At 46.4% G+C, this 10,510-nt stretch overlaps 2 pseudogenes; both read left to right on the top strand.

Moving 5' to 3' along the window:
- The first annotated feature begins 905 nt into the window (after positions 1-905).
- LOC105704937 (E3 ubiquitin-protein ligase makorin-1-like) lies at positions 906-3,189 on the top strand (annotated as a pseudogene).
- Positions 3,190-4,814: 1,625 nt separating this feature from the next.
- Positions 4,815-10,256, top strand: LOC105704968 (transmembrane channel-like protein 6; annotated as a pseudogene).
- Positions 10,257-10,510: the final 254 nt, after the last annotated feature.

Raw genomic sequence — 10,510 nt, 5'->3', positions numbered from 1 at the left:
CGAAAAAGATACTTGCACACATAAGTTTATAGCAGCACAATTCGCAATTGCAAAACTGTGGAACCAACCCAAATGCCCATCAATCAGTGAGTAAATAAAGAAACTGTGGCATATATATGCAATGGAATACTACTCACCCATAAAAAGGAATGAATGAACAGCATTTGCAGCGACCTGGATGAGACTGGAGAGTATTATTCTACGTACTGTAACTCAGGAATGGAAAACCAAACATCGTATGTTCTCACTGATATGTGGGAGCTAAGCTATGAGGATGCAAAGGCATAAGAATGACACAATGGACTTTGAGGACTTAGGGAGAAGGGTGGAAGGGGGCAAGGGATAAAAGACTACAAATAGGGTGCAGTATATACTGCTCAGGTGATGGGTGCTCCAAAATCTCCCAAATCACCGCTAAAGAACTTACTCATGTAACCAAACACCACCTGTATCCCAATAACCTATAGGAAATTTAAAAAAAAAAATAAATATAAATTTTTTAAAAACTCAAAAAGTCCCACCTCTGATAGGCAAATCCTTCCCAAGTACTCAACTAAAAGTTATTATGTATATTAAACACGTAAATCTATTAGGTCTAATTGTCAAATATTCCGATACTATTTATAACCCTAATTAAACTTTCATACACCTCACAGGTCTAATTGATCAAATTAAGCTAATCTATTGGATCCTTCAATATGCCACATTATATTAAAATTACACTTTAAGTACCATACCCCCACACACACATATGAACTTATTAAACACAAAATTAACATAATAGGTTTGATTTATTTAGCATCTCTGTTTTTAATTCTAAGCCTTTTCAGGTTTGAAAAGCCACTCACTCACTGAGTTCTAGCAAATCCAGGGAGTTCGGATTACTAGGTCAAGAATTTACAACCATGATAGAGTTACCATCTCAGGGGGCCAAGATGAGGTGACTGACTCAACAGCTCATGGCTGTGAGATAGTTACCTTGTCAGGAAGGCAGAGGTTGACATCTTAAACAAGTTGAAGCTACAGAGTTGACCATTTATTAACACAATAAGGTCATCATCAGTCAGGGATTTGACACTGGGTAGCAGGATCTGAGCTTTGCAGGCTTCCAGAATGATTCTACCTGAGCTACATGTGGATACACTGAATCCTTTTTGTAGTCACCATGACAACAGGGGACTTCTAGTCCACATCCTTCTTCTGGGTTGAAGTCACACCCTCTGTAATTCATCTGGTCAAAGTTTGCAACCTCACTTAGGTTGCAAGAATAGAAACTTCTACCACAGTTTGAGTAGATACCTGAGCCTCTTAAGATTTTTTTTTTGAGATGAAGTATCACTCTGTCACCCAGGCTGGAATGCTCTTGGCTCAGGGCAACCTCCATCTCCTGGGTTCAAGTGATTGCCTGCCTCAGCTCCCCAAGTAGCTGGGATTGCAGGTGCATGCCACCACACCCAGCTAATTTTTGTATTTTTAGTAGAGACCGGGTTTCACCATGTTGGCCAGGCTGGTCTTGATCTCCTGACCTCAGATGATCCACCCGCTATGGTCTCCCAAAGTGCTGGGATTACAGGCGTGAGCCACCACGCCCAGCCATCTTAAGATATTTTAATGTAGTTGTTTTTAACAACTATGTGGGCCGCCTGTCCACCCATCTCCCAAAATTCTGCTGTAATTAGCCTGGGTACAGTCTAGGTATCAGGATTTTTCAAATCTCCTCTGGTGGTTCTAATATACAGCCAAGGTTGAGAATCACTGATATGCCTTCACCTTCGGCTCTAAAGACATATTAATTTTATTCCATCAGGACTTGAATATCTTTCATACCTTGTTTTGTCTGCCACGAAATTTTGTTGATGACAGCTAGTTATAATATAGGCTAGTGGTTGAAATTTCAGGCTCTAGAAACAAAGTGTTTAGGTTTGATCTTGAGTGAATTTCTTACCTTCTCTGTGCCTTAGCATCACTAATTGTAAAATGGGAATAATAATTGTCACTATCATAAACAGTAATGGTGGAGGCTGCAGCTCCCGAACAACAGCCACATCAGGAGCAGGAGCAGCAGCGAAGGCAGTGTCAGTGGCTGGACTAAACAGGTCACCTGCGGGTATTGTATCCATGGGGTTTAAGGAAGGAGATAACTGTCGCTACTTGCATGACCTCTCTGAGAGTCCGTATGGTGTAGTGTGCAAGTATTTTCAGCGAGGGTACTGTATTTATGGAGACCGCTGCAGATATGAACATAGCAAGCCACTGAAACAGGAAGAAGCAGCTGCTGCAGAGCTAACTACAAAGTCATCCCTTACTGCTTCAAGTCTCTCACTTGTTGAAATGAATACAGGTAAAGCTGAGTCAAGAAATTCAAACTTTGCAACTGTAGGAGCAGGTTCAGAGGACTGGGTGAATGCTATTGAGTTTGTTCTTGGGCAACCCTATTGTGGCCGTACTGGGCCTTCCTGCACTGAAACACACCTGCAGGGCTCAGTGACCAAGGAAGAATCAGAAGGAAAAAAATCGCCATGGAAACTAAGAAGCAGCTGTGCCCCTATGCTGCAATGGGAGAGTGCTGATATCAGGAGAACTGTGTGTTATCTCCATGGAGATTCATGTGACATGCGTGGGCTGCAGGTCCTGCATCAGATGGATGCTACCCAGAGATCACAGCATGTAAAATTGTGCATTGAAAAGGACATGGAGCTCTCATTTGCTGTGCAGCGCAGCAAGGACATGGTGTGTGGGATCTGCATGGAGGTAGGTGGTCTCCCAGGAAAGCCAACCCCAGCGAGCACTGCTTCAGGATCCTCTCCAACTGCAATCACACCTACTGTTTCAAGTGCATTCGCAAGTGGAGGAGTGCTAAGCAATTGAGAGCAAAATCACAAAGCCCTGCCCAGAATGCCATATCACATATAACTTTGTCATTCCAAGTGAGTGCTGGGTGGAGGAGAAAGAAGAGAAGCAGAAACTCATTCAGAAATATAAGGAGGCAATGAGGAATAAGGCATGAAGGTATTTTGATGAAGCACATGGTAGCTGCCCATTTGGAGGGAACTGTTTTTACAGGAATGTGTATGTACCCTGATGGCCATAGAGAGGAGCACAGAGACAGAAAGTGGGAACATCAAGCAGATACCGGGCCCGATGAACCACTTCTGGAAACTCATTGAGGAAAGGGGTGTGGGTGTATGATAAGCTTCTCAACCCTGCATAGATGTAGTATTCTTAGCCTTAGTAGAAAAACTTGGTTTCGTGGTTTAAGACTTGTGTGGCAGATAGATCTTAAAGGACAAAGCAGTATATGGGTAGTTGTCAATATAGCAGTTCTAGCTCTGTTTGTATAAACAGAGAAACAAGGTTAGCCATAGAGGTTAAAACTACCTGGTTATCCCATATGTTAACACAAACTGAGTCTTGGATGCACAGTTGTATTTAATGTCTTATGATCTAGACTTTCCAGTACAGGCACTTTCTGAGAATTCTTTGTCCTCATTTGGGACATTTTATTGTTGGGTTTTTGTGTTTGTTTTTGTGGGTATTTGTGCCATTCCACCCCTGAGCTTTCACATAGACAGATATGATTCAAAACTCTGTTCTAAGGTGTTTATTGTAGTGGAGTAATGGATTTGCAGTAATAAGTCATACTTTTGGGAATCTCTAAGACTAGCTAAAGTTAAGTTGTTTGAAGAATTCCTCGATTGGAAATTTTACCTACGTGTTTTGTCACTCTGTTTCCTGAAAATAACTCAGGGCTGCTCCTGGTTTGTCCACCTGCTACTTGGATTCCTTGGATCCCACCCATTCTTTCACTTTATGAAAATACAAACAATTGTTGCAGAGCTCTCTATATTTTGCAGCTGCCCTTTTGTAAGAAGCACTTTTCCCAAATAAAGCAATTCAAATAATAATAATAATTGTCACTATCTGTAAGATGTGAGCAACAGTTGCTCATATCTTCTAGATTTTTTTTGAAGTAGGACTAAATGGCATTATTTAATTATACATTAAAGGCATTATACATATAATGCTTACTGCACAGAATTTGCACATATTAGGTGCTCAATAAATTTTAGCTATTCTTGGCTGGGTGTGAGTGGCTCAGGCATGTAGTCTCAGCACTTTGAGAGGCCAAGGCTGGTGGATTGCTTGAGTCTGGGAGTTCCAGATCAACCTGGGCAACATGGCAAAACTCTGTCTCTATAAATAATACAAAACAGGCTGGGCACAGTGGCTCACACCTGTAGTCCTAGCACTTTGGGAGGCTGAGGCAGGTGAATCACGAGGTCAGGAGTTCAAGGCCAGCCTGGCCAAGATGGTAAAACCCCAACTCTACTTAAAATACAAAAATTAGCTGGGCGTGGTGGCACTCGCCTGTAGTCCCAGCTACTCAGGAGGCTGAGTCAGGGGAATCGCTTGAACCCAGGAGGCAGGAGGTGGAGGTTGCAGTGAGCTGAGATCATGGCACTGCACTCCAGCCTGGGCAACAGAGCGAGACTCCATCTAAAAAAAAAAAAATTAGCTAGGGGTGGTGGCACATGCCTGTGATCCCAGCTACTTGGGAAGGTGAGGTGGGAGAATCGCTTGAGCCTGTGGGAGGGCAGGGGCAGAGGTTGCAGTGAGCTGAGATTGTGCCACTGCACTCCAGCCTGGCAACAGAGCAAGATCCTATCTCAAAAAAAAAAATTTTAGCTATTCTTATCATGATTTTCTATGTGAATCATCATGAATAAATCTGTTAATAAATCTCTTCCTCTCCAATCTTTATACTCCTTTCTTTTTCTGGTCTTATTGTATTGATCAAGACCTGTAATATCATGATGAGCATTGACAGTGACAGAAGTACCCCCATTTCATTGGCCTGTTTAGTTACCAGTGTTAAAAAAAAAAAGCTTTCAAAGTTTAGAAGAATTCCTCATACATTAAATCATGAGGTTTGATGGAGGTTTTATTATAGGTACCCTCTTTCATATTAAGGAGGTTCTCTTTTTATTTCTAAAGGGGAAGTGAATTTTATTGCTTGATTTTCTAGCATTAAGAGAGATGATTATATAGTGTTCCTCTTTGATTTATTTTTTCATTTTTAAATTTTTATATATATTTTATTGCACTTTAGGTTCTAGGGTACATGTGAAGAACATGCAGGATTGTTGCATAGGTACATGCATGGCAATGTGGTTTGCTGCCTCCATCCCCATCACCTATATCTGGCATTTGTCCTGTTATCCCTCCCCAACTCCCCACCCCCTGCTATCCCTACCCTATTTCCCCCCAACAGACCCCAGTGTGTGATGCTCCCCTCCCTGTGTCCATGTGTTCTCATTGTTCAATACCTGCCTATGAGTGAGAACATGCGGTGTTTGATTTTCTGTTCTTGTGTCAGTTTGCTGAGAATGATGGTTTCCAGGTTCACCCATGTCCCTACAAAGGACACAAACTCATCATTTTTTATGACTGCATAGTATTCCATGGTGTATATGTGCCACATTTTCCCTGTCCAGTCTATCATCGATGGGCATTTGGGTTGGTTCCAGGTCTTTGCTATTGTAAACAGTGCCTCAATGAACATACATGTGCATGTGTCTTTATAATAGAACGATTTATAATCCTTTGGATATATACCCAGTAATGGGATTGCTGGGTCAAATGCAATTTCTATTTCTAGGTCCTTGAGGAATCGCCACAGTCTTCCACAATGGTTAAACTAATTTACACTCCCACCAACAGTGCAAAAGTGTTCCTATTTCTCCACATCCTCTCCAGCATCTGTTGTCTCCAGACTTTTTAATGATCGCCATTCTAACTGGCATGAGATGGTATCTCAGTGTGGTTTTGATTTGCATTTCTCTAAAGACCAGTGATGATGAGCATTTTTTAATATGTTTGTTGGCCTCAGATATGTCTTCTTTTGAAAAGTGTCTGTTCATATCCTTTGCCCTTTTTTGAATGGGCTTGTTTTTTTCTTGTAAACCTGTTTTAGTTCTTTGTAGATTCTGGATATTAGCCATTTGTCAGATGGGTAGATTGCAAACATTTTTTCCCATTCTGTTGGTTGCCAGTTCACTCTAATGATTGCTTCTTTTGCTATACAGAAGCTCTGGAGTTTAATTAGATCCCATTTGTCTATTTTGGCTTTTGTTGCCATTGCTTTTGGTGTTTTAGTCATGAACTCCTTGCCTATGCCTATGTCCTGAATGGTTTTGCCTAGGTTTTTTTCTAGAGTTTTTATGGTGTTAGGTTTTATGTTTAAGTCTTTAATCCATCTGGAGTTAATTTTAGTGTAAGGTGTCAGGAAGGGATCCAGTTTCTGCTTTCTGCACATGGCTAGCCAGTTTTCCCAACACCACATATTAAACAGGGAATCCTTTCCCCATTGCTTGTTTTTGTCAGGTTTGTCAAAGATCAGATGGTTGTAGATGTGTGGCATTGCCTCCAAGGCCTCTGTTCTGTTCCATTGGTCTATATCTCTGTTTTGGTACCAGTATCATGCTGTTTTGATTACTGTAGCCTTGTAGTATAGTTTGAAGTCAGGTAGTGTGATGCCTCCAGCTTTATTCTTTTTGTTTAGAATTGACTTGGCTATTTGGGCTCTCTTTTGTTTCCATATGAAGTTTAAGGTGGTTTTTTCCAGTTCTGTGAAGAGGGTCATAGGTAGTTTGATGGGGATAGCATTGAATCTATAAATTACTTTCAGCAGTATTGCCATTTTCACAATATTGATTCTTCCTAACCATAAGCATGGAATGTTTCTCCATCTGTTTGTGTCCTCTCTTATTTCCTTGAGCGGTGGTTTGTAGTTCTCGTTGAAGAGGTCCTTTACATCCTTTGTCAGTTGTATTCCTAGGTATTTTATTCTCTTTGTAGCAATTGTGAATGGCAGCTTGTTCTTGATTTGGCTCCCTTTAAGTCTGTTATTTGGTGTATAGGAATGCTTGTGATTTCTGCACACTGATTTTGTATCCTGAGACTTTGCTGAAGTTGCTTACCAGTTTAAGGAGATTTTGGGCTGAAACGATGGGGTCTTCTAAATATACAATCATGTCATCTGCAAATAAAGACAGTTTGACTTCCTCCTTTCCTAATTGAATACATTTCTTTTTCTTCCCTGATTGCTGTAGCTAGGACTTCCAATACTATATTGAATAGGAGTCATGAGAGAGGGCATCCTGATCTAGTGTCAGATTTCAAAGGGAATGCTTCCTCCATTCAGTATGATATTGGCTGTGGGTTTGTCATAAATATCTTTTATTATTTTGAGATATGTTCTGTTGATACATAGTTTATTGAGAGTTTTTAGCATAACGGGCTGTTGAATTTTTTTGAAGGCCTTCTCTGCATCTATTGAGATAATCATGTGGTTTTTGTCTTTGGTTCTGTTTATGTGGTGAATTACGTTTATAGACTTGCATATGTTGAACCAGCCTTGCATCCCTGGGATGAAGCCTACTTGATCGTGATGGATACGCTTTTTGATGTGCTGTTGCAATCGGTTTGCCAGCATTTTATTGAAGATTTTTTGCATCTATGTTCATCATGGATATTGGCCTGAAGTTTTCTTTTCTTGTTGAGTCTCTGCCGGGTTTTGGTATCAGGATCATGTTGGTCTCATAAAATGATATGGGAAGGATTCCCTCCCTCCTTTGATTTATTAATGTGAATTCCACTTGTTGAAAAGACATTGGCCAAGCATAGTGGCTCATGTTTGTAATCCCAGCACTTTGGGAGGCTGAGGCAGGTGGATCACGAGGTCAAGAGATCGAGATTATCCTGGCCAACATGGGAAACCTCGTCTCTTACTAAAAATATAAAAATTAGCTGGGCATGGTGGCGCATGCCTGTAGTCCCAGCCACTCAGGAAGCTGAAGCAGGAAAATGGCTTGAACCCTTGGAGGCAGAGGTTGCAGTGAGCCAATATCGTGCCCCTGTACTCCAGCCTGGCAACAGAGTGCGACTCCATCAAAAAAAAAAAAAGAAAAGACATCATTCCCTCCTCCCTGGTGCCTCCCAGTCAGGAGTTCAGTCCCTACGATGAGAGGATGAGAGTGACATGCACGATGACTCCTTCCACCAGCTCATCCAAGAGCAGAACTGCTGGGAGGCCCAGGAGGGGCTGGAGCTGCAGCAGAGGGAGCGGGGGACCACAGCGAGTGGCCAGCAGACACTCTTGGGGCCCGAGGGCACCCACAGCACGGCCACACTCCGCATCCTGGCCAGCACACCCAACCGCACCATTGCCTGGCCCTGCTAGGGGACTTGGTGTGCTCCGCCTGGCCCAGCCTCCACCTTGTACAACCTGGAGCTGGACTCCACAGCTGGGGAGGAGGAGAGGGAGGAGGAGCGGAGCCTCCTGGTGACGGAGCTCTAGGGCCTGGCGGTGGCACAGTGGGACGACGTACTTTGAGGGATGCCCTTAAGCCTGGCCGAGAAACGCAGCCTGCGAGAAAAGAGCCGGAACACGAGGGGGAAGTAGAGGGGCCAGCGGGGCCATGGCAAGATCTGCTCCTGCTGCGGCTGGCTCAGATATGCCTTGCACAGCCTGGTGCTGGCGCTATGCCCTGAAGCGTATCAGGGGCCAGTTAGGCTCTGGCATGATCTCTACTGCCTCTTCCTCAGAACCCTGCTGGCCTTCAAAGCCTTCCTGCTGCTGCCGCTGGTGGCCTTCATCATGGGCCCGCAGGCCACCTTCCACCGGGCCCTACCGCCATCTGCACAGGCCTGGAACTCCTCCTCACAGGCATAAGCTGCTTCACCCACACCGTCATGTATTACGGCCACTACAGTAATGCTACACTGGACCAGCTGTGTGGCAGACCCTGGGTGGCGGCCGGTGCACACCCAAGGTGGGTAGCCTGCCCTGCAACATGACCCTGGCCTATCTCTTCACTGTGGGCTTCTTCACCTCCTGCATCACCCTGGCGTACAGCATGGCTCACTCTTTTGGGGAGAGCTACCGGGTGGGCAGCACCTCTTGCATCCATGCCATCACCATCTTCTTCTCCTGGGACCACAAGGTGACGCAGAAGCGGGCCTTCCACCTCCAGCAAGGCAACAGACAACATTCGCACCCGGAGAAGGAGCTGCCGGCCGAGTGGCCGCTGCGGCAGAGCCCCAGGAGCATCTGCGGGAGGCTGCGGCAGGCGGCCGTGCTGGGACTCGACTGGCTGCTGTACCTGGGGACTGCGCTGGGCTGCGCTGTGGCCATCCACATCTTCTCGGAGTTCGCGAGGCAGAATCCGGAGGCTGCTGGCCAGGAGGCCGTGCTGCTGGTCCTGCCCCTGGTGGTGGGCCTCCTCAACCTGGGGTCCCCTACCTGTGCCATGGCCTCGCCGCCCTGGAGCCGCATGACTCTCCGGTGCTGGAGTTGTACGCGGCCATCTGCTGGAACCTCATCCTCAGGCTGGCCATCCTGGGGACACTGTGCTGCCTCTGGCTGGGCCGCAGGGTGGGCGGGGAAGGCCAGTGCTGGGAGGACTTCGCGGGCCAGGAGCGGTACCGGTTCCGGGTGATGGACTTTGTCCTCACGCGCTGCTGCACACGCTTTTCAGGGAATTGATGTGGAGGATGATCTCCGAGAAGAAGCTGAAGAGGAGGCGGAAGCCTGAGTATGACATTGCCCGGAACGTTCTGGAGCTGATTTAGGGGCAGACTCTGACCTGGCTAGGGGTGCTCTTCTCTTCCTTCCTCCCCGCGGTGCAGATCATCAAGCTGCTGCTGGTCTTCTACTCAAGGGGACCAGCCTTCTGGCCAACTGCCAGGCGCCGCTTTGGCCCTGGCCGGCCTCGCACGTGAGCACCGCCTTCCTCACGCTGCCCTGCTTCCTCGCCGTCCTGGGCACCGCCGTCTTCCTCTGCTACGCCAGCCGGTCGGCAGGTGAAACCCTCAAGCATCCGCAGCCCCTTCCGGACCCTGGACAGCGTGTCCGAGGCCCGCAGGTGTGGGTGCGCCATCTGGAGGCAGCGGGCCCAAGGTCTCCTGGCGACCCTGGGTCTACTGGTACCTGGTGGAAAATAACCTTCTTCGTCTTCCCGGTGTTGGCCCTGCTGCTGGCCGTGATCTACCTCACCCAGGTGGTACGGGGCCAGCGGAAGGTCTTCCGCCTGCTCAAGGAGCAGATCAGCAACGAGGGGGAGGACAAAATCTTCTTAATCAACAAGCTTCACTCCGTCTACCAGAGGAAGGACAGGGAGGAGAGAAGCAGGGTTGGGACAACCGAGGAGTCTGCGGCACCCGCTTCCCTGCTCACAGACGAACGGGATGCCTAGGGGGCCGGCGATGGGCCTCGCAAGACCACACTAGTCCCTCCCAGTGACCCCGCTGGGACACCAGGACCCGGAAGAGACTGCTTCTTCTCTCGAAAGCTGTAGCCCCGCTTAGGCTGGAGCCGAAAGGGTGGGTGAATCCGGCTTGGGCACCCCCAGCGAACTCTGCCTTGCCTGGGACTCTATTTATTCTGGGGGCGGGCGGGGGGAGAAAGAAAAGACATCATTAAGAAGATGAATTTATCATATAAGAAGAG

The sequence above is a fragment of the Aotus nancymaae genome, unplaced genomic scaffold, assembly GCF_030222135.1.
Source record: "Aotus nancymaae isolate 86718 unplaced genomic scaffold, 86718_ANA_hifiasm-v0.15.2.pri h1tg000007l, whole genome shotgun sequence".
NCBI lineage: Eukaryota > Metazoa > Chordata > Mammalia > Primates > Aotidae > Aotus > Aotus nancymaae.
This window is presented reverse-complemented; position numbering and strand designations above follow the sequence as displayed.